Consider the following 6,056-nt stretch of genomic DNA (forward strand, 5'->3'; position numbering starts at 1 on the left):
CGACAGTGGTCTTTACATTTTCTACTTTAGATGGTCTGGAAAGCTGAATATGAGACACGACTTTATTTTGGGGGCTGTAAGTTCCCAACCAGTGTCAGCTATGCAGCTGCTGTATTCCTAGAGTTGGGGAGGAAGAAATAGTCCTCTGCCTTCCTAGTTTCTTCTGGCTGGTGTAGGAGTTAAATTGACATGAGACTGATCATCAGGAGAAAATCAAACAAAATTTTAATAACATGTATACATGGGAGAGGGCTTCCCAGGTGGCGCTAGTGGTAAAGAACCCACCTGCCAATGCAGGAGACATAAGAGATGAGGGTTCAATCCCTGGGTTGGGAAGATCCCCTGGAGGAGGCCATGGGAACCCACTTCAGTATTCTTGCCTGTAGAATCCCCATGGACAGAGGAGCCTGGCAGGCTATGGTTCATAGGGTCTCAAAGAATCGAACACAGCTGAAGCAACTAAGTACGCATGCACGCATACATGGAAGAGGCCCTGGAAAACTAACTGTCCAAAGTGAATAAAACCCTCACCTTAAATACTGTTTTTAGCTGAAGACAAAAGACGATGTTGGGGGTATTGGTTTGGGACCTCAAAGGGGAGGAAGGCAATTCACATGGAGATGAAAAAGCAACTATTTGGGAAAGGAATGTTTGCTGGGCTGACAGAGAGACAATGGGACACAGAGTGGACTCTGCTCTCTGCTGAGTTCCCCCAGCACACCTGACTCACATTCTTTGCACATGTAGCTGGTAAAGGCTCTATTCTAGGAACAGAGCCTCTATCTAAATTCTTTCAGGCAGTTAAGCAGAAGATCAAAGTCTCTTCCAGAGTCTTTTCGGCCTTGATTGTTTTCAGCTCAAAATAATCCGTGTGCCCAAGAGACATTTTGGGGAGGCAAGTTTGCTGCCCTACACTGGTGCTTAGAATAGTGCCTAGTACATCATAGGTGCTTAATAAATTAATTAACAAACATCAGGTGTCTTTGCCCATCTATTTCTCTTAAACTCATTTATTTCCATTTCATTTTGCTGACTTTTTTGGTTATTCCTGCCCCTGTGTCCTTAACAATATTTTCAGCAGTGTTTTTCCTTCCTTGGGCTAATTTCTATTTTCTTTTTCCACTTTTTTTCTGAGCTCATGTTTCACCTCCAGATGCTTCACCATCCTTCCCCTGTACTCTGTCTTCTTAGAGGCAACCATCTCATTGTTGTTTAAAATGCCTGGCAGTTGTTTGCTTCAGTGCCCTTGTCTGCTCTAAGGCAGTGTTTCTTTTGAGGAATCTGCATTTGCTACTTGCTTTTCCTCTCCCTTTCCTCTGCCCAAAGAGACTCTTTGCAGTTTCCTTTCTGATGACTCATCTTTGAACAAGTGGAGTTTTTCCAAGCTCTTTACTAAATCATTGGAGGGGAAGGGTCAGGGCAGTGTTTCCTGTCAGCTAGAACAGGAAAACCTTAGGACCCAGGGTTTTAGATGTGAGCTTGATCGGCCTTTACTTCTTAGATCAGACATGTCAGGGCAAGTTTGACAATCCAGAGATGCTTGGCCTCTGCCAAGGAGACATGCATGATTTGCCTTTCTTTCACTTATTTATTCTTTTGTTGTCTTCATGCCAATTTAGTTAGTTCAGTCGCTCAGTCATGTCCGACTCTGCGACCCCCATGGACTGCAGTATGCGGGCCTCCCTGTCCATCACCAACTCCCGGAGTTTACTCAAACTCATGCCCAGTGAGTCAGTGATGCCATCCAACCATCTCATCCTCTGTCGTCCCCTTCTCCTCCTACTTTCAGTCTTTCCCAGCATCAGGGTCTTTTCAAATGAGTCAGCTCTTTGCATCAGGTGGCCAAAGGATTGGATTTTCAGCTTCAACATCAGTCCTTCTAATGCATATTCAGGACTGATTTCATTTAGGATGGACTGGTTGGATCTCCTTGCAGTCCAAGGGACTCTCAAGAGTCTTCTCTAACACCACAGTTCAAAAGCATCAATTCTTTGGCACTCAGCTTTCTTTATAGTCCAACTCTCACATTCATACATGACTACTGGAAAAACCATAGCTTTGACTAGAGGGACTTTTGTTTGCGAAGTAATGTCTCTGCTTTTTAATATGCTGTCTAGGTTGGTCATAACTTTTCTTCCAGAGAGGATGTTTATGTCCTAGTGCCTGGGGACAGAGACACAGGGGTGGAAAGACAATGTCTGCAGCTCAGCCTCACAAGGACCAGGCCTGAGCCATCTGCCGAGAGGAGCTGCAGGTGGCAGAAGACAGGGCTGTTCTGCTTCAGGGGCCAGATGCCCAAGTGCGAAGGCAGAGAGTGCAAGAGCTTCTCCCCACTCCTGCCAGGATCGGGAGCTCAGGTATGGGGGCCAAAGAGAACACAGCCAGGCTTTGGTGTCACATCAACTGAAATCTTAGGTTGCAAGGGACAGTAACCATCTTGACCAATGTGTGCAAGCACCCAGATTTTCTTTCTCCCTCCATCTTCATGCGGTCCTGATGCAGCCGTCAATGACAGGACCACCATTGCCACATCTGGCCACATATCACCACCCCTCGCCACCTTCACCTGGGCCCTGGACCCAAGTCTGACTTAGAATATTTTAAGACCCAGTTAGGAGTCTCAGTGTTTGGACATTGTAATCAAAGGAGCATCTAATGTAGATAGAGGGGTCAAAGGAGGGTTTGAATATTGAGACTCTGCAGAAATGGGGCTGCTGTAGAGTTTCCATGTCTCGCAAGGTCCCTGCCTCAGGTGGCTTAGCAGTAATTATTTTTGGGCTTCTCATCAGATTCAAATTCCCTGGAAAGAGAGAATCCAAGGTTTATCAATAATGTGAGGAAAGAACTAAAATGTATCAGCTGCCAAGGGCTGATGTCATCTATTTTGCTTTTGCTTCTTTAAAAGAAATGCCAGAGCAGCATTGTGCCCAAGCCTGTCCTTTCTAGAGAGAGCCCCACAGTTCCACTCCTGAAAAGTGAAGATCAAAGGAAGCAAAGGACAGCAACCGCCAAGCTTTATCCTCCATAACCCTACACCCTCTACTCCAGATAAAAGCAAACCACTTCTTCACCATGGGTTCCAAGTTAAAAATAGGGTACATTTCTCAAGAAGTTTATTTCCTTTTAAAATCTTTTTGTGAAATCTAGGTTACCCTGGTACTTGTGTCTTTGTTTTTAGCTACCAAAAAGATTGATCTTAACTCAAAACCCATTCATATCCCCTCCTGGTAGAAGTTGTGCAGAGCTCAGGTGAAAGGCTTTCTGAAAACTCACCTGAAACCAGCTCAACAGTCTAAGAGGAATTCTCATGGGAAGGATTTGAAGACGATTCAATTAGTAAAAAGATTCTAAATTGGACCCAAGCAAGGGAAAAAAATCATAGAAAAAGAAAAGATGTTCAGTCACACTGAGAAACTAAAATCAGAAACAGTTATCACTGAGAGTTTGTTTGAGAAATGAATGCTAACTACCTGCAGTTGTTCTTGTTTAGTCGCTAAGTCATGTCCAACTCTTGTGCGACCCCACGGTCTGTAGCCCACCAGGCTCCTCTGTCCAAGGGTTTCTCCAGGCAAGGGTACTGGAGTGGCTTGCCATTTCATTCTCCAGAAGATCTTCCTGACCCTTGTCTCCTGCATTGGCAGGCCGGTTCTTTACCACTGAGCCACCTGGGAACTCCATATTGACTACCTACTGGGTTTCAAATGATACATTTAATATTAAAGATATCAAAATAGATAAGACATAGGCCTAGCCCCCCAGAGCTGATTGAGCAGTAGAGAAAACACTTCAATATTTCAGTGGAATCACCAGCAACTTGTGTCAACAGTCTGTTATGTGCTAATTGTCTTTTTCCTGATCATAAAAGCAATGCATGCCTAGTGAAAAGTATTCAAAAACAGATAAAAATTGCTCTGATCTTGCCACTGGAAATAATCCTTGTTAGCAATTTGTATCTTTTTTTGTAGGTATATATGGTTATAACAGGGCTTCCCTGGTAGCTCACACAGTGAATAATCTGCCTGTGATGCAAGAGACCAGGTTTGATCCCTGGGTCAGGAAGATCCCCTGGAGAAGGGAATGGCAACCCAGTATTGTTGCTTGGAGACTTCCATGGGCAGAGAAGCCAGGCAGGGGTTGCAAGAGTCGGACACGACTGAGTGACTAACAGTTTCACTTTCTTTCACTATGGTTATAAGCACTGACATTGATCAGTCCATTCCATGTACCAGGGACTATGCTAGACCCTCATTTAATCTGCACATCACCCTGATGAAGTGAGTATCATCATCGTGCCCATCTTACAGATGAGGGAATGGAGGTTTCAAGATCAATCTGCCCAAAATCTCATACTTAGGGATGGGAAGAGGTAGAAGTCATTCGAGATCTGTCTTACTCCCAAAACTCTCAGCCAGTCCAGGGACTGGAAAGACCCGGCAGCAAAGACTTCATCATGAGAGGGTCAAGCCCTGTGGCTGTGGCTCAGATTAGGCTTTGGGGGACTAAAGGTCTGATTCCTATGGAAAGACAGGGGCTGAGAAACTTATATCCTCTAAAAACAAAAACAAAACAAAAAGCTTGTTCTTTGGGGGAGTTATTTAAAAGTAATACGAAGGGGAGAAAATTCTTCGTGGTAATCTGAGAGGAAGGCTCTGGGGATTGACGGCTGTGCCTGGGGCTCTAGCGCTGCCACCTGGTGGAGAAGATGGTGTAGGACACTGCATTCAACAAAACCAGCCCTGAGACAGCCTCTTCCTGGGATGGGGGAGAAATATTTCGTATTTAGAGACAAATTTGCAAGAAGTGGGAAGTCTTTTTAAAAAATATTTATTTTTATTTATTTATTTGGCTGTGCCAGGAGTGTTGCAGCACTCAGGAGCTTCGATCTTCCTTGCAGCATGTGAACCCTTAGCTGTGGCATGCAGGACCTTAGTTCCACAGCCAGGGACTGCAGGAACACATGCCCCCTGCAGTGGAAGCTCAGAGTCTTAACCACTAAATCGCCAGAGAAGTCCCTTTACATAAAGGTTTTCATTTACACGACTTTGCCCGAGGAATCCCACTAGTGATGAAGGGTCAGCCCAGACACGGGTCAGACAGACTTTTAAGTCTTCTCCACCTTGAGACCTGCAGGCAGAACCTGAAGGTCATCTGAAGCTGTGTGAGAGGGCCCAGGGCATCACTAAGGAGGCCCCACATTCTGAGCCCAACTCTGCTCAGAAAAGCTTGGTGTCTTTAAGTGCTTAATTCCCCTGACCCTCTTCTTTTTTTTTCTTTTAACTTGAATTGGAAAAGCCTAAAGATAAGAGTCCACTCTGTGTCCCATTGTCCCTGCATGGCCCAACAAACATTTATTTACCAAACATTTTCTTTTGCATTTTCACATGAAGTTCCTTCCTTCTTTCTGAAGTGCTGAACCACTGCCCCAACGTCTTCCTTTGTCTTTAACCAAAGGTGGTATTTAAGGTGAAGATTTTAGCCGTTTTGGAGAGTTAGTTTTCCTGAGTCTCTCCCATGTGTAAGTTGGGGAGGAGGAAATTTCCTACTTACCCCTGTTGAGTTCTTGTGGCTGGAATAATAATAAATTGATCCAAGACAGATTAATAGGAGAAACAAACTTAAATTCATTCACACAGAGGTTCATGGAAATGGGACCTAAGAAGTAACCAAAGCAGGCAGCTTTTATACTTCTTAGACAAAGGAACCACAAGCTTAGGAGGAAATGGCAGGAAAAGAAACCAGTTTTAGGTGCCAAATTAGTGAAGAATTGAAACAGAATGTGGGCTTGAGGTAGTAAATGAAAGAAGGAACACGGTTTGTTTACAGAGGCTTCTTGGCTCTGAATTCCCCATCTCTGGGGATAAGGGCATCCTTCTACCTACAGAGGCTTCCCTGGTGGCGCAGTGGTTAAGAACCTGCCTGCCAATGCAGGAGACGCGGGTTTAATCCTGGGTCAGGAAGATCCCCTGGAGGAGGAAATAGAAACCCACTCTAGTATTCTTGCCTGGAGAATCCCATGGACAGAGGAGCCTGGTGGGCTACAGTCCCTGGGGTCGCAA

This window comes from Cervus canadensis, chromosome 3 (genome assembly GCF_019320065.1).
Source record: "Cervus canadensis isolate Bull #8, Minnesota chromosome 3, ASM1932006v1, whole genome shotgun sequence".
NCBI lineage: Eukaryota > Metazoa > Chordata > Mammalia > Artiodactyla > Cervidae > Cervus > Cervus canadensis.